Here is a 19,484-nt window from a genome sequence, read left to right as displayed (position 1 = left end):
GCAATTCTGGGATGTGGTGACGTCACTGGAATTCAAGGATTCCTCTAGCAATGCTGAGCCACCAGATTACTAGAGATGCAGGGACAAGGATGGGTGCGATAAGCTCAGAAAGCAACACCTCCCAGGATGACATAGTTGTCATCCAAACTAAAGCATCGTGCAGATGACTACCAAGTGTCATCATGCACAGGGAAGGGATTGATGTACAAAAAAATACTTATTGGAAAACACCTTTATGGGGTCAAGTCTGGTCTACACTTTAGGGATTTTGCATCAATATTGACCCTAAGACCAATATTACTGTATAATACAGTGTACCAGAGAAACTAGGGTTTTTAGTAAAAGGTTTACTTTCAATGAAAGACTTGCTCGAATTTACCAAGCATTCAAGAATGGGGGGGGACAAAACAAAAAAAACCAATTAGTATGTTGACAGCCCTACTAATTATTGAGTTCAAATGTTTCAGCCACACCCATTTGTAACAGGTGCATACAATTCAGCACATAGCCATGCAATCTCAGTGACTTTAAACATGGTACTGTCATAGGATGCCACAAGTCAGGTTTATTAAATTTCTGCCCTACTAAATATGTCCTGGTCAACTATAAATGCTAGTATTGTGAAGTGTCTAGGAACAAGAGCTCAAAAAGTGCTCAACCCCACACACAGCAGTGCTGGCAAATGCTGAAGCACATAAACATAGCCTAACATCTCATTACTCACTAGGGTAGGAGTAATCAATTGTGGCCCTACAGAGGTTTTAGAACTACATTTCCCATGATGCTCAGTCAGCATATCAACTGGCTGAGCATCATGGGAAATTTAGTTCCAAAACCTCTGGAGGGTCACAATTGATAACCACTGCACTATGGAGTTCCAAACTGCCTCTGGAAAAATCAGCACAAGAACTGTGTGCCAAGTGCTTTATGAAATGAGTTTCCATGGCTGAGCAGTTCTACACAAGCCTCACATCAACACCCACCATGCCAAGTGTTGGCTAGAGTGGTGTAAAGCATGGCACTACTGGACTCTGGAGCAGTGGAAACATTTTCTCTGAAGTGACGAGCCATGCTTCAGTATATGGCAATCTGATGAATCTGTGTGTGTATGTCAGATGTTAGGAGAACACTACTTACCAGAATGCATAGTGCACAAAGCAAGGGCCATGAAGACAATGACTAATTGTCAGGATGCCAGGAATCCGACTGAGACGAGAAGTGCAAAAATAATCACACCTTTATTAATAGAAAAAAATAATAAAAAGTCCACAAGTCAAATAACAAGCCAGGAATCAAAACCAGAGCTGGTAGTCAGACGAGCAGAGTCAGGAGCCAAAGCAAATAGTCAGACGAGCCGAGTCAGGAGCCAAAGTGAGTAGTCAGACAAGCCGGAATCAGGAACAAGGAGAACAGCAGAGTCAGGAACAAGCCACAGATCAGGAACCAGGAGGGACGTCAGACAGCCAGGTAATACACAGGAGCTCTCACAAACAGGTCTGAGACAACACAAGGGCAAAGCATACTGAACAGAGGCCCTTTAAATAATAAGTGATGACATCAAAATTCTGAGACTGCATCCTGTCTCACACGGATGATGTACACCAGTCTGGCCATAAAAGGAAGTGCAGGAAATGAGCAGCATCACACAGTATGCACCAGAGTCAGCAAGAGAGGTGAGTAAAATGGCTGCCAGCAGCACATGGCAAACAAAGCAGGGAAAAAACCCTGACAGTACCCTCCCCTCAACAACCCCTCCCCCGCGGGAGGACAAAAGGCTTCTTGGGGAAACGGGCATGGAAGGCACGGAGGAGGGCGGGAGCATGAACATCAGAGGAGGGAACCCATGAATGCTCCTCCGGACCGTAGCTCCTCCAGTGAACCAAATACTGTACGCAGCCCCTGGACATATGAGAGTCAATAATGCTGCTGACCTCATACTCCTCATGGAGACGGGGACGAGGCAACACAGTGGTAAACCGATTACAAACCAATGGTTTCAAGAGGGAGACATGAAAAACATTGGAGATGCACATTGCAGGAGGAAGGTCAAGAGCGTAGGCCACAGGATTGACACGTCGGAGTATTCAAAAAGGACCAACATAATGGGGAGCCAGTTTCCTGGAAAGCACACAGAGGTTCAAGTTGCGGGAGGACAGCCAAACTCTCTCACCAACCTGGTAGGAAGGCGCAGGCAGATGCCTACGATCAGCCTGGAACTTTTGGCGCTGCATAGAACGATGAAGGCAATCCTGAATCTGCACCCACGTGGAATGGAGTTGCCGGAGATGCTCCTCCAAAGCCGGAATACCCTGAGACATGAATGAATTGGGCAACAAGGATAGTTGAAACCCATAATTCGCCATGAACGGGGATAACTTGGAGGAAGCATTAATAGCACTATTACGAGCAAACTCTGCCCAAGGTAACAGTTCAGAACAATTATTGTGGTGATCTGAGACATAGCAACGGAGGAACTGTTCCAGAGCTTGATTAGACCGTTCCGCAGCCCCATTGGATTAAGGGTGATATGCCGAGGAGAAGGAAAGCTGGATCCCCATTTGAGCACAAAAGGAACGCCAAAATCTGGAGACAAACTGGCTATCCCGGTCCGACACTATCTCCTTGGGTAACCCATGTAAACGGAAGACCTCCTGGGCAAAAATTGAAGCAAGCTCCTGAGCGGTAGGCAACTTCTTCAAGGGAATGCAATGTGACATTTTAGAAAAATGGTCAACCACCATAAGGATAACAGTATTGCCATCAGAAACAGGGAGCTCAACAATGACGTCCATGGAAAGATGTGTCCAAGGACGCTCACCGTTAGCAATAGGTTGAAGAAGACCCACAGGAAGACGTCGAGGAGTCTTATTCTGTGCACAAACTGAGCAGGAGGCAACATATGCAGCAACATCAGAACGAAGACCTGGCCACCAGAATTGTCGAGTGACAGACCAAATCATTTGGTTCTTGCCTGGGTGACCTGCGGCTTTAGGATAGTGGTAAGTGTGCAAAAGTTTAGTTTGAAGATTCTCAGGAACAAAACACTTACCAATAGGTTTCTCAGGAGGTGCATTGGTTTGTGCAGCCAGGATCTCCTCCCCCAAGGGAGAAGTCAAATTAGTACATATGGTAGCCAAAATATGGTCAGGAGGTATAACTGGAGTAGGTACAGACTCCTCCTTAGACAGAGGTGAAAATTGTCGAGAGAGGGCATCAGCCCTAACATTCTTACTACCAGGCAGGTAGGAGACCACATAATTAAACCAAGACAAAAATAGCGCCCATCTGGCCTGTCGGGTCGACAAACGTTTTGCTTCAGATAGATAAGTTAAATTCTTGTGGTCAGTAAGAATGAGCACTGGCACGCTCGTGCCCTAGAGAAGATGCCTCCATTCCTTGAGTGCCAAAATTATGGCCAGTAATTCCCTGTCACCAATTTCCTAATTGCACTCTGCTGGAGACAATTTCTTAGAGAAGAAACCACACGGATGCAAGGAACCATCAGGCGTAGGACGTTGAGACAAGAGGGCACCTACTCCAGTCTCAGACGCATCAACCTCAAGAACGAAAGGCAGGACAGGGTTAGGATAAGCCAGAACTGGAGCGGCAGAAAAAGGCAGTCTTAAGACTATCAAAGGCCTTAATGGCAGTAGGTGACCAATGGAGTGGATCATTCTCTTTACGGGTCATGTCTGTGATAGGTTTGACCAAGGAAGAAAAGTTTTTAATAAACTTTCTATAGTAATTGTCGAACCCCAAAAAACGTTGAATAGACAGAAGACCAACTGGGCGAGGCCACTGCAGAACTGCAGATAACTTGTCAGGATCCATGGAGAACCCTGCAACTGAGATAACATAACCTAGGAAGGTTACTTGAGTCTGATGGAACTCACATTTCTCGAGTTTACAAAACAGGCCATTCTCACGTAGTCTCTGAAGAACCCGTGCAACATCAGAACGATGAGCCTCAAGTGTGGGTGAGTGCATGAGGATGTCGTCTAAGTACACCACAACACACTGTTGCAACATATCTCATAGCACATCATTAATAAATTCCTGGAAAACAGCAGGAGCATTACATAGGCCAAAGGGCATTACAAGATACTCATAATGCCCGCTCCTTGTGTTAAATGCTGTTTTCCATTCGTGACCCTCCTTGATCCTAACGAGCTTGTACGCTCCTCTCAAATCAAATTTAGTAAAGACCGTAGCTCCCTTGAGGCGGTCAAAGAGTTCCGTAATGAGCGGAATAGGGTAAGCATTCTTAATGGTAAGACGATTAAGACCCCTATAATCGATGCATGGTTTTAACTCACCACCCTTTTTCTTCACAAAGAAGAAGCCTGCCCCTGCAGGAGAGCAGGATTTGCGGATGATCCCCCATGACAGAGCATCGGCAACATACTCCTCCATAGCACAATTCTCCGCAACAGACAGAGGGTAAACCCGGCCCCGAGGAGGAATGGCTCTGGAGGAATGGCTCAGGTCTATGGCACAATCGTTAGACCGGTGAGGAGGCAACGTACCAGCACGCACCTTGTCAAAAACATCTAGGAACTCGCTGTACTCCTCTGGCAATTGAGATACCGAAGAAGTGCACAAGACTTTAACTGGTTTCCAAAAACAAGTGGAAATACATTGCGGAGACCACGACAAAATTTTGGACCTGCGCCAGTCGAGACTGGGATTGTGCTTTTGGAGCTAGGGATAACCCAAAACAACCGGAAAATGCCTGAGGTAACATCTCAAAGTAAATGCCCACCTGGTTCAAAAACCCTCTGCACTGATTAGGATTGCCTCCATATCGCTGAGGTAGAGGTGCAGAACCAGACATGCTCCTGGTAGGACTAGGTGCAGCAGCAGAAACAGGAGCAGCCATAACTTGCGGGACACTTTGGTTCAAAGGTGCAGTGCAAGTCAGCAGGGTTTGCAGAGCTAGTGCAAATTGATCCAAGCGGTGATCCTGTTCATCCATCCTGGAAATTATGGCAGGTAAAGGTGGATTATTAGCACCATCAGGATTCATGGCCCTTGCGTAATGTCAGGATGCCAGGAATAAGACTGAGACGAGAAGTGCAAAAATAATCACACCTTTATTAATAACAAAAATAATAAAAAGTCCACAAGTCAAATAACAAGCCAGGAATCAAAACCAGAGCTGGTAGTCAGACGAGCCGAGTCAGGAGCCAAAGCAAATATTCAGACGAGCTGAGTCAGGAGCCAAAGCGAGTACTCAGATGAGCCGGAATCAGGAACAAAGAGAACAGCAGAGTCAGGAACAAGCCAGGGATCAGGAACCAGGAGGGATGTCAGACAGCCAGGTAATACACAGGAGCTCTCACAAACAGGTCTGAGACAACGCAAGGGCAAAGCATACTGAACAGAGGCCCTTTAAATAATAAGTGATGACATCACAATTCTGAGGCTGCATCCTGTCTCACACGGATGATGTACACCAGTCTGGCCATAAAAGGAAGTGCAGGAAATGAGCAGCATCACACAGTATGCACCAGAGTCAGCAAGAGAGGTGAGTAAAATGGCTGCCAGCAGCACATGGCAAACAAAGCAGGGAAAAAACCCTGACACTAATTTAATGTTAAGGAAGGCGAGTGGCCTGCACAGCGACCTGAGCTCAACCCAAGTGAACATCTTTAGGATGAATTCGAACACTGATTGGAAGCCAGACCTTCTCATCCAACATCTGGGCCTGGACTAACAAATGCTCTTTTAGATAGGAGGCACAATTTCACCACACTCCAAAACATTGTGGAAACTGTCAGTTTTTATATTTTCCTGTGTACATGTCTAGACTCAGGAATGAAGGCCAAATAAATATACAGGTTTAATAAACTTGTATTAAAACCCTAGTTCCCTTTTGTCACTAGAGATCAAGGAGTCCTTAAGTTGTAGGCCTGCTCTTTAGCATAAAACCTTAGAAACACTTAACTTGAAAAAGCAGTGCTTACATTAAAAGTGATAATAACACCAAATGTCTAATGCAAGATGTGTAAATATAAAACTACACAATAAAAGCTAAGCACAAAATGCACATTAAGCCCAAAATGCACATTAAGCCCAAAATGCACATTAAAAATTAAGACACTACTAATCAAAAACTGTTAAAACAGACACCAAAATATACAAAACATACAGCATAGTCAAAGCAGCATGTTAGATGGTGTTAAATATTGTTATAAACAGACAGAAACAGGTTAAATGTGCATACGATTTGCAAAGCAGTCCATATAGCATTTAGATAATAGCAACCAAACGTCTTACAGTTAGTAGGTTAGAGTAGTCAGTATTAATCCTCTGTTAGGGTCAAGAGATCCAGACTTATATATCTCTTAAGAAATCCAAACTCCAAACCAAGGTGCTGCCGTTTCAAGTACCGTGGGTTCCTCCTCCACAGACGTTTAAAACTTGGGATATGTAAAAGACAAAGAAGAGACAGCACATCGCAAATTCAAGGTAGTTTAATAATGATATAGATAGCACAAATAAAAATCACACTTCCTAGATGTAAGTTCTTTTAAAAATGTAACAGTTAAGTCAAAAGTGATCCTCCCGCTCGTTCGCTCACTTATGGTTCCCAGCGGTAGGTAATTTAAACCTCTGACTTTCGGTAGAACACCTGCTTGCAGCTTCAGTATGGATCCTCAAACTGGACACTAATAACTCAACGCGTTTCTCCCGGAGTATGCCCAGGCTTTCTCAAGAGCACTGTGTGTAGATGGAGCATCATCGTATTTACAAGACACGCTCCTCTCTGATTTTTTGGAGCTGAGTAAGACACTAAATGAGGAGCGGAGGATTCACTGCTAACAATTCGTGTATCACCATCCGTATATTATACTTTAGTGTCCCATGTATTTAAAACATATATAAAAGCTAATTAGTTATAATCATAAACACATTTGATAATGATAAATACAATTCATAATACACAAATGAGAATTAGTATAATTTATTAAAATAACATACAAATTTCCCTATAGCGACCCTAAATTCATTAAAAGGTAATACGATCTTAATAGTGAAATCTATAAAAACCAATAAAACCTTAATCCATAAAGCCATTATACCTGATAATATCTTAATGCAAGGACTATTTTTTTTAACTAGTTTAGAATATTTAAAAGACATAAGGATATTTTAAAATAAATATATATCCACATGTAAAAAATAACATATTAAAAATTAAATGAGGAAAAATATATAATAGATGCAGAAGAAATTAATATTAAAAGCTACACAATACATTATAATAGCCGAAAGACTCCACAGACAAAGGTACAGAGTCATTTATATATACAGTTTATATCAGATGTTACAGAAATGCCTGTATATCAAGGTCCACATTAGGCCCTAATGGAGTTAGACTTTTCAATCTAAATATCCATTCAGTCTCTTTTTGTCTAAGGGCTCTCATTGTAGGCGGTATCCAATCAATCACTTGTATAGATAGACCCTTGGTGTCATTACCATGTACAGCTCTGAAGTGATTTGGTACACTATGTTTGTCAAAATTGTGTTTAATATTGTAAAGATATTCGTTAAACCTAGTTCTATTCTTTCTTTTTGTGCGCCCAATGTAAATCAAATCACATTTACATCTTAAAATATATATTGTATACATGGTTTCACAATTGCATTTATGCTTCATGGGGAAATTCTCAGAGTTATTATAATTTGCAAATGTATTTCCTCTCTTTACATGCTGGCACATATTACATTTTCCCTTGAAACACCTATATGTGCCCATAGGGATAAAGAGCCAATTGCTTAGGTCATTTTTTTGTGTAACACCTCTAGGTTCATCTTTCCTTATTTTACTTGGTGCCAAAACATTCTTTAAATTCTTATTTTTCCTGAAAGTGATAACAGGTTTATCTCCAATCACTTCACTCAATAAGGGGTCTGTTTTCAAGAGGCCCCAATGTTTATTAAATACCTTTTTAATGGCATTTGCCCCCTCATTATTGTAATAAACCTTACTTGTTCTTTGCTTGAGGCTAAGTTTTGGGCACCTGTATCTTTTTTACCCTGTAGGAGGACCTTTCTAACCATTTCACTAGTCTTAGTTTTAATGTTTTCCAGAGTTAATTTATCATAACTCTTACTAATTAATTTCTTATCAAGAACCTCTGCCTCTCATTTAAAATCTGAAAGTTGTGTACAGTTGCGTCTAATTCTAGTATATTGACTAGCTGGAATATTAGATTTCCAGCTTTCTAAGTGTGCACTCTTTACGTCCACAAAACTATTCCTGTCTACTAGTTTCCTATGATTACACACCATTATCTTATTCTCAATGGGATCTATGGATCCATGAATTCAATTCCATCTTTTGAAGTATTACCAGTAAATTTTAAATCATAACTCAGAGAAGCTGGTCAGTGCCTCTTTAGAACCTTTCCATAGAATAATAACATCATCGATATATCTATGGTACTTTACCAAATTATCTCTGTATGGATTATTGTTCCAGCTGTATCCTCTCTCAAAACTATCCATAAACAAGTTAGCATATGAAGGGGCAAAATGGGTCCCCATTGCTGTCCCCTTCACTTGCAAATAAAACTTGTCTTCAAACTCAAAATAGTTGTGAGAGAGGATAAACTCAATGGAGTCAAGAATACATTTAAGATGGACATCGGGGATATCATACCCCATAAATGCCAGCTCAATTGCTTTAAGTCCCTTATCATGCAGTATATTAGTATACAAGGAGGACACATCATAAGTGGCCCACCAAAAATCCTCCTCCCATTTTAAACCTTCGAAGATGTTGATGACCTCCACAGTATCTTTCAGAAATGCTCTTGGATTTACCTCTGCAATATCTTTCAGAAATGCTCTCGTATTTTCTCTCTTTAGTAATGAGATTTTATACACAATGATTTAAACAAAAGAACCAAGCATAATTAATGTTGAAACCACAGCTTTATTAATCACAAAAAAAAACACCATCTTTAAAATGGCAGCCAGAGGCCATAAAAGCTTCACTTGTCATATCCAAATTGCAGAAGATATCCATGTTTATCCTCCAGATCAGAAGAAGCTTGAACCCCTCTCTTGAAGCTTGAAATAAATTCATTTGTGTTCCACTTCTCTTTAAATAAGCCAGCTGGAAACACCTGCAATACAATTAGCAAAATGTTAAAAACAAAGTTATAGCAGATCATAATTTAAAGCTTTAACAACAACAAAAAAATTGAAAGTTGTGCACCTGTAGAAACTTCTCTAGTCGTCTATGCCCTATGGACCAGACCAATGATTGTTCCTGGTTTAATTTGTTTTAAATTGGAGAACACTCCAAATGTCCATGTAGTTTCCGCTAGACTAATACAACCAAGTATGAAGTGCAATAATTAAAGGCTGTGTATTTAACCCCCTAAAAACAGTTATGTTACTTTGACATCAGCAAAGCACTACCAAAGACCTAGCTCAGTGATGGCTAACCGTGGCAACCCAGATGTTTTGGAACTACATTTCCCATGATACTTAGGTACTCTGCAGCATTGTGCGAAATGTATTTCCGAAACATCTGGGGTGCCAAGGTTCGCCATCACTGACCTAGATGTACACATCTGTTAAACCAATGCAAAAGTAATGTGAGTAGCCGTTAATCACCAGCTAACTCCCAGTGGTGCACTAAGTAAAATGAAAAATCTCTTAAAATGTGTATGCTCTGAATGCTGAAAGTTTTAGATTTCAATTTTGAGAGTTTGAATTCAAAAGACCATGATGAATATGAAGCATAACAGAAATATATAAAACAACCCCCACTCAAATGCCATAGTTTTGTTTGTATTTTTTGTTCTTCAGATTTGTCATTATAGAAGGTAATACACTTGTATACAACTCCTCACACATTAATCGTTCCATTTCACAATAGAACTAGAGACTAGCCAACACCATTATCAAAAATTAGTTTTTAGCATTAATAGTGAAATAGCTTTAACCTCATATTAATACAGTTAAAAACATGTAACCTATATAAATCTGATCTATAAAAGGCCCCCCTTTCAAATCAAAGGCAAATAGGGATAATATTTACCCTGACACACTGTGTAAATGTAGGTAAAAATAAACACACACATACAGGAGAATAACTGAAGAGGGGCATGGTTAAATCATCAGTAATGGTTAAATCATCAGTAATGGTTCAATCATCAGTAATGGTTCAGTCATCAGTAATGGTTAAAGGGGCACTAAACACATTTTTTTTTCTTTCGTGATTCAGATAGAGCATGCAATTTTAAGCAACTTTCTAACTAACTCCCATTATCAATTTTTATTCAATCTCTTGCTATCTTTATTTGAAAAGCAGGAATGTGATGCATAGGAGCCGGCCCATATTTGGTGGAGAACCTGGGTTATGCTTGCTTATTGGTGGGTAAATGTAAGCCTCCAATAAGCAAGCGCTATCCATGGTGCTGAACCTAAAATGGGCCGGCTGCTAAGATTTACAGTCATGATTTTCAAATAATGATAGCAAGAGAACAAAGAAAAATGAATAATAGGAGTAAATTAGAAAGTTGCTTAAAATTGCTTGCTCTATCTGAATCATGAAAGAAAACATTTGGGTTCAGTGTCCCTTTAAATCAAAAATAATGGTTAAATCATCAGTAATTGTTCAAACATCAGTAATGGTTAAATCATCAGTAATTGTTAAATTACCAGTAATGGTTAAATCATCAATAAATGTTAAATCAATTACACAAAAATAGAGAACAGCGCTGTTAACCTCTTATAGAGAGCAATACGGTATATACTATATGTAAAAGAGTTTCACTCTTTTACATATCCGTTATCCACCAGTGATGTCACATACAATTAAGCCAATAAATATATAATTCATTCCTCCGAAAAAAGCAAAGTTCCACAAATGATCCTTATTCAAATCTGTAACAGGGTCTCTAATCTTTTTCAACCTGGAACTCGTCTAAGGAGATTTCTCAAGCCTGCTGCCCCTTCAGAAAAGTGTTCCGTAAACACAAAGTGAAAGCTAAAAAGGATAGAAAAAGGAACAGGCGGACAGCCCAATTCAAGTGTATTAAAAAATAAACTTTAATAGCCCCTATGATAGGCCTTTATTCACAGGATAAAAAGTATACATAAGCACATCAAGCAGTTAAAATCTTTCGGTCCTCGTTCCACGTAAGTTTAAAACTTACAAAGAACAATCCCTTGGCTACCGCTTTCTTGTACAAGACTACACAATAGTGAAAGTACGGATGCCTCCTAGGGACAAACAACTCTACGCATTTCGTTTTGCACCGGTGAGTGCAAACTATCTACCTAGTAGAGCTTATATACCTGTCCATTTTCTCCTCCCACAGGTGTTAGTAATATTTTTGCCTGTGTGTTACACACGTAACAGGTATACACGCTACACATACATTAAACATGAAACTTTAAATATTAATGCGATATAGCATTACACATATTACATTGAATCTTGATAAGTTTTAAAAAAAATCTCATAGAAATTTGTAAAACTAATTTGATAAAATTGCACAATATAAAATGCGAAATACTTGATAAAAATACATTATAAGTAATTTCATAGATCTCTAAAAAAAATAATTTGTGATAAATACAAAATACAATGCATCATATCTGATAGTAATGCATACAGAAATTTAAGCCACAATTCATACATGTTCCTAATGCTATTTCTAACGTTTTAATAAATATACAGCACTTTCTAAAGCATAATTGCATAATTAATTAGAATAGGCAAAATATACCAATATTGACCATCAATACTGTATCATAGATTTAAAGATCATTACATATTTATTGATGGCTCCATATCCTATTTATACATTTAACCTTTTAACTCCTTTGATCAGATATTTTAACTCATACTAAAAAAGCTTGGATGTCAATGTCTACATTTAAACCTTTCTGTTGCAAGCAATTTAGTTCCCTTATCCAAAAGGTTTCTCTTTGTCTTAATCGAAGTAGCCTATTGGTATCCCAAATATTAGTAGGTATCCCCTCTATTATTTTGACCTCCAAACTCTCAATATTTTTGATGTGTTTATCCTTAAAGTGTTTAGAGACTAGACATGTGCAACGCTAAAACATTTGTTTAGTTTAGTTTTCATTAGTTAAATAAATAAAAAAAATTGTTTTGGCAAATTAGCGGCTAGATTTAGAGTTGGCCGGTAGCCGTCAAAACCAGCGTTAGAGGCTCCTAACGCTGGTTTTGGGCTACCGCCGGTATTTAGAGTCAGTCAGGAAAGGGTCTAACGCTCACTTTCCAGCCGCGACTTTTCCATACCACTGATCCCCTTACGTCAATTGCGTATCCTATCTTTTCAATGGGATCTTTCTAACGCCGGTATTTAGAGTCGTGGCTGAAGTGAGCGTTAGAAATCTAACGACAAAACTCCAGCCGCAGAAAAAAGTCAGTAGTTAAGAGCTTTCTGGGCTAACGCCGGTTTATAAAGCTCTTAACTACTGTGCTCTAAAGTACACTAACACCCATAAACTACCTATGTACCCCTAAACCGAGGTCCCCCCACATCGCCGCCACTCTATTAAAAATTTTTAACCCCTAATCTGCCGACCGCACACCGCTGCCACCTACGTTATACCTATGAACCCCTAATCTGCTGCCCCTAACACCGCCGACACCTATATTATATTTATTAACCCCTAATCTGCCCCCCTCAATGTCGCCTCCACCTGCCTACACTTATTAACCACTAATCTGCCGACCGGACCGCGCCGCTATTATAATAAAGTTATTAACCCCTAATCCGCCTCACTCCCACCTCAATAACCCTATAATAAATAGTATTAACCCCTAATCTGCCCTCCCTAACATCGCCGACACCTAACTTCAAACATTACTCCCCTAATCTGCCGACTGGAGCTCACCACTATTCTAATAAATGTATTAACCCCTAAAGCTAATTCTAACCCTAACCCTAACACCCCCCTAAGTTAAATATAATTTTTATCTAACGAAATAAATGAACTCTTATTAAATAACTTATTCCTATTTAAAGCTAAATACTTACCTATAAAATAAACCCTACTATAGCTACAATATAAATTATAATTATATTGTAGCTATTTTAGGATTAATATTTCTTTTACAAGCAACTTTGTAATTATATTAACCAGGTACAATAGCTATTAAATAGTTAATAACTATTTAATAGTTACCTAGTTAAAATAATTACAAAATTACATGTAAAATAAATCTTAACCTAAGTTACAATGAAACCTAACACTACACTATCAATAAATTAATTAAATAAAATACCTACAATTATCTACAATTAAACCTAACACTGCACTATCCATAAATTAATTAAATACAATTCCTACAAATAAATACAATTAAATAAACTAACTAAAGTACAAAAAATAAAAAAGAACTAAGTTACAAAAAATAAAAAAATATTTACGAACATTAGAAAAAAATTACAACAATTTCAAACTAATTACACCTACTCTAAGCCCCCTAATAAAATAACAAAGACCCCCAAAATAAAAAAATGCCCTACCCTAATTCTAAATTACAAAAGTTCAAAGCTCTTTTACCTTACCAGCCCTTAAAAGGGCCCTTTGCGGGGCATGCCCCAAAGAATTCAGCTCTCCAAAGAATTCACCGATCGGTCCAGAAGAGGGTCCGAAGTCTTGATCCAAGCGGCGGCTGAAAAACTCCATCATCGGGCTGAAGTCGGAAGTCCATCATTGGGATGAAGTCTTCTATCAAGCCGCATCTTCAATCTTCTTTCTTCCGGAGCGGAGCCATCTTCTTCCCAGCCGACGCGGATCCAACCTCTTCAAGCAACGCCTACTAGCCGAATGACGGTTCCTTTAAGGGATGTCATCCAAGATGGCGTCCCTCGAATTCCGATTGGCTGATAGGATTCTATCAGCCAATCGGAATTAAGGTAGGAAAATTCTGATTGGCTGATCGGAACAGCCAATAGAATGCGAGCTCAATCTGATTGGCTGATTGGATCAGCCAATCGGATTGAACTTGATTCTGATTGGCTGATTCCATCAGCCAATCAGAATTTTCCTACCTTAATTCCGATTGGCTGATAGAATCCTATCAGCCAATCGGAATTCGAGGGACGCCATCTTGGATGACGTCCCTTAAAGGAACCGTCATTCGGCTAGTAGGCGTCGCTTGAAGAGGTTGAATCCGCGTCGGCTGGGAAGAAGATGGCTCCGCTCCGCTCCGGAAGAAAGAAGATTGAAGATGCGGCTTGATAGAAGACTTCATCCCGATGATGGAGTTCTTCAGCCGCCGCTTGGATCAAGACTTCGGACCCTCTTCTGGACCGATCGGTGAACACGGTGAGGTGAAGACAAGGTAGGGAGATCTTCAGGGGCTTAGTGTTAGGTTTATTTAAGGGGGGTTTGGGTTAGATTAGGGGTATGTGGGTGGTGGGTTGTAATATTGGGGGGGGTATTGTATGTTTTTTTTTACAGGCAAAAGAGCTGAATTCTTTGGGGCATGCCCCGCAAAGGGCCCTTTTAAGGGCTGGTAAGGTAAAAGAGCTTTGAACTTTTGTAATTTAGAATAGGGTAGGGCATTTTTTTTATTTTGGGGGTCTTTGTTATTATATTAGGGGGCTTAGAGTAGGTGTAATTAGTTTAAAATTGTTGTAATTTTTTTCTAATGTTTGTAAATATTTTTTTATTTTTTGTAACAGTTCTTTTTTATTTTTTGTACTTTAGTTAGTTTATTTAATTGTAGTTATTTGTAGGAATTGTATTTAATTTATTTATTGATAGTGTAGTGTTAGGTTTAATTGTAACTTAGGTTAGGATTTATTTTACATGTAATTTTGTAATTATTTTAACTAGGTAACTATTAAATAGTTATTAACTATTTAATAGCTATTGTACCTGGTTAATATAATTACAAAGTTGCCTGTAAAATAAATATTAATCCTAAAATAGCTACAATATAATTATAATTTATATTGTAGCTATATTAGGGTTTATTTTACAGGTAAGTATTTAGCTTTAAATAGGAATAATGTATTTAATAAGAGTTAATTTATTTCGTTAGATTTAAATTAGATTTAATTTAGGGGGGTGTTAGGGTTAGGGTTAGACTTAGCTTTAGGGGTTAATAAATTTATTAGAGTAGCGGTGAGCTCCTGTCGGCAGATTAGGGGTTAATACTTGAAGTTAGGTGTCTGCAATGTTAGGGAGGGCAGATTAGAGGTTAATACTATTTATTATAGGGTTATTGAGGCGGGAGTGAGGCGGATTAGGGGTTAATACATTTATTATAGTAGCGCTCAGGTCCGGTCGGCAGATTAGGGGTTAATAAGTGCAGTTAGGTGGAGGCGACGTTGGGGGCAGCAGATTAGGGGTTAATAAATATAATATAGGGGTCGGCGATGTTAGGGCAGCAGATTAGGGGTACATAGGGATAACGTAGGTGGCGGGGGTGTACGGAGCGGCAGATTAGGGGTTAAAAATAATATGCAGGGGTCAGCGATAGCGGGGGCGGCAGATTAGGGGTTAATAAGTGTAAGGCTAGGGGTGTTTAGACTCGGGGTACATGTTAGAGTGTTAGGTGCAGACGTAGGAAGTGTTTCCCCATAGGAAACAATGGGGCTGCGTTAGGAGCTGAACGCGGCTTTTTTTGCAGGTGTTAGGTTTTTTTTCAGCTCAAACAGCCCCATTGTTTTCTATGGGGGAATCGTGCACGAGCACGTTTTTGAAGCTGGCCGCGTCCGTAAGCACCACTGGTATCGAGAGTTGCAGTGGCGTTAAATTATGCTCTACGCTCCCTTTTTGGAGCCTAACGCACTGAAAACCCAGCCATTCTGTGAACTCTAAATACCAGCAGTATTTAAAAGGTGCAGCCAGAAAAAAGCACGCGTAGCTAACGCACCCCTTTGGCCGCAAAACTCTAAATCTAGGCGTAGTTTAGTTAAGTTTTAAAAAAAATTGTTTCGGCAAATAAAGAACGGATCCTTTCTTTATTCATATGCATTATTCTATTCTGAAGTTTAGAATAGAATAATGCATATGAATAAAGAATGGATCCAAAAAAAATGAACGGATCCGAAAAAACGATTTAAAGGGCTATAATACCCAAATGTTTAAACACTTGAAAGTGATGCAGCATAGCTGTAAACAGCTGATTAGAAAATATCTCCTGAACATCTCTATGTAAAAAAGAAAGATATTTTACCTCAAAAGTTCCTCAGTAGCCACCTCGCATTGTAAAGGATTTCTAAGCAGCATTTTAGTGTGTCTGTCCTAGGACAGCTGAAGGGATGAGCATTGTGCACTCTCATATTATTTCACCAATCAGGTAAAGGAAGCTTACTATGAAATCTCATGAGAGTTAAGTCAAATCTCATGAGATCACAGTAAGAGTTCATGACCTCAGCACTGCTGATGCTGATTGGCTGCTGTTTATTTCTTCATTTTTTTAATTTTTTTACGTGCAGCTGGGAGCAGCTGAGTATAACTTTTTACACAGAGCTTACTCTGGTGAGCTGAGGAAATTGTGAGGTAAAATATCTTCCTTTTTTACATAGAGATACTCAGGTGATATTTTCCTGTCAGCTTTTTACAGTTATACTGCATCAGTTTCAAGTGATTTAGCATATGAGTATTATGTCCCTTTAACTAAACATAACTAATATGCCAGCGATCGGCGAAACAAAATGATCTAAAACCACGGACACCCACATCGCCGACACAAAATATAGCTATTAACCCCTAAACCAGCCGTCCCCCCATAGTCGACACTAACTAAACCTATTAACCCCTAAGCCGCCGCCCCCCCACATCGCCAACACTATCTAGACCTATTAACCCCTAAATCGCAGTTCGTCGACACTAACTAAATCACTAAATAAAGCTCTTAACCCCTAAACCACAGTTCCCCGACATTGCCAACACTAACTAAACCTATTAACCCCTAAACCGCCATTCCCAGACACCCCCGACACTAACTAAACCTATTAACCCCTAAATCACTGTTGCCAAACATCGCCGACACCAGTGGCGGCTGGTGACTTTTGAGGATGGGGGAGCACTAACCCCGCCACTCAGGTGGCTCCGCCCATTTTAATGTGTGTGTGTGTGTGTGTATGTATATATATATATATATATATATATATATATATCTATATATAACTTATATTATCAAATTTGCTTCATTCTCTTTGTATCCTTTATTGAAAGAGCATCAATATCTCACTGAGAGCTAGTTGAACATATTGGGTGAGCCAATGACATGAGGCATATATGTGCAGGCACTAAACATCAGTTAATTCCCAGTAGTGCATTGCTGCTTTTGAGCCTACCTAGGTATCCTTTTTTACAACAGATATCAAAAGAACAAAGCATATTAGATAACAGAAGTAAATTGGAATGTTGTTTAAAATTGTTAAAATCTGAATCATGAAAGGAAAAAGGTGGGTTCAGTGTCCCTTTAACTCATTATTACATTTTCTTCATAATGTACATTTGGAGGTTACCTGCATATAATTTATGGTTATTAGAATTTTTTTAAATTTCAGAGGGCAAAAATATGCATCATGAAAATACTGAGAAAACCAAGACATAAAGAAAACAAACATTTAAATGCAAAGGTCTAGAACAAATAAACCTTTTAATTCTATGTGTGCTAACTAGGACAATTATTTAGCTGCTGGACATGCACCATATAACACTGAAGGAGTGTGCTGAATCCTATGTGTGTTTATGAACACTAAAGGGTGTCAGACCAACACAAAGAGGGCAAAGGTTATCTGAAGAGAATTAAAAACATAGGAATGCAGACTGATTGTTTGAAGGCTAGCTGCTGTGATTAAAAAAAAAGTTATCATAGTACCTCACTAACTCTTTAGCAAATGCTGCATGTATAAATCTGCCCCTAGGTTAGACCTCCTGATATTTTAATTGGAAGATCCATGGCTCACAAGTCACAAGGAGAAATATATTACACAGTTGATAAAATAAATGACAGGCTACACATTTACTCACCGTTCTCTCACTCTCCCGGTCTGCAGGCAGTCAAAAGGATGTCACATGATCACATAGGAATGTTTGTGTGCAGCTGCCCCAGAGAGAAGGGATCTTTAAAAGGTCCGTTATTTTTAAGCAGTGGCAGCTCCTGTTTGAAGACTTGTTTTACGTTATGTTAGCCCTACCCTATAGTAAGGAGGATCAATAAAGTAAAGCAGCCTTACCGTGACACCTTTCTCCCCAAAACCTCCACTCACTCACTGACTGCAAACACAATATGCTCACACAAGTAGGCGGGGCTATTATTCGTCCAGCTCCCTGCATGAAATTAGAGGCTGTCCTCAGCAGACACTTGTAAATTACTGCTGGCCTGCAACTTTTCTAATTCTGATGGCTTCTATGCAATCCCTATGCTATGCAGTTAGTTGTTCCACCCTAGCACCACACGCTATCCTTCCTGCCTGCTGCCGCCTCAGAGTTTGTAACTGTGACTTGGTGGGTGGAGCTGGTCCTGGACTGGAGCCTGGATTCTGGAAGTGTCTAATATGTGGACCGGACTCCACCACACCTGGTCCACATATTGCATTTTTGCAGGTGCTGTGTGCTGTATGCTGCCTTCAGTCACTTCCTGAATCCCTGCATGAGCCAACAGAGCGCTCGCACTCTCTCAGCCCTGCAGAACACTGCACAGTGCACACATGTGAACCCGTCCCCAGAAAGTTCCTTACAGACAAATATCAAAAATATTATTTTAAAATAAAATAATAACAATTAAAAAAAAATACTTAATTAGTGCTGCTGCATTATGCATCTACCTGCAGTAGGGGCGAGCTCTCTAAGATTCTGGGGGCCCTCGGACAAGGGCCGATTTGCGCCTGTTTGATGCGGGGGAGGAGCCGGTGATGCAGGGATACCTGCAGCCAATCAGAGCGCAGCTGAACTTGGCTCCTTGAAGTTGTCCCTCCCCACTCGCACACTTCAGCTTGTGCGAACAGGGATCTGAATGCAAGCAGTTTAAGCCTGGCCCACATGCCTGCAGTGAAATAGACTTCACTGACAGGCAGGGTATAGGGCTCTATCGCACGTGCGATTGCCTTAAAGAGACACACCAGGAACCAAAAAAAAATTTCTGTAATAAAAAAAAAAGCATCAGATTTTTTTTTTGGGGGGGGTTAGAAATAAAATATAATTTTTCTAATAGGGGGCTATTGGAAAAATTATATTTTATTCAGCAAACTTAAAAAAGCATCAGATTTTTTTTGGGGGGGTTAGAAATAAAATATAATTTTTCTAATAGGGGGCTATTGGAAAAATTATATTTTATTCAGCAAAATATTTTTTTTTCCTCTGCATCTGACAGGGGGGCACGTGCTCATGTGCACAAATGGAGGAGCCTCCACTGGCCGACACTAACTAAACCTATTGACCCCTAAACCGCTGTTCCTAATCATCGCCGACACTAACTAAAGCACTATATTGACTCAATTCAAATT

The 19,484-nt window shown here is 39.7% G+C and overlaps 1 long non-coding RNA gene across 1 annotated transcript; it reads right to left on the bottom strand.

Moving 5' to 3' along the window:
- Nucleotides 1–8,927: 8,927 nt before the first annotated feature.
- Nucleotides 8,928–18,443, bottom strand: LOC128641823 (uncharacterized). Its single transcript, XR_008399586.1, has 2 exons — nt 18,010–18,443; nt 8,928–9,140 (listed from the first exon to the last, which is right to left on the bottom strand). It is a non-coding gene; the product is annotated as an uncharacterized LOC128641823 (long non-coding RNA).
- Nucleotides 18,444–19,484: the final 1,041 nt, after the last annotated feature.

This window comes from Bombina bombina, chromosome 11, assembly GCF_027579735.1.
Source record: "Bombina bombina isolate aBomBom1 chromosome 11, aBomBom1.pri, whole genome shotgun sequence".
Taxonomy (NCBI): domain Eukaryota; kingdom Metazoa; phylum Chordata; class Amphibia; order Anura; family Bombinatoridae; genus Bombina; species Bombina bombina.
The sequence above is the reverse complement of the archived record's forward strand: the minus strand, read 5'-3'. Positions and strand labels throughout refer to the sequence as shown.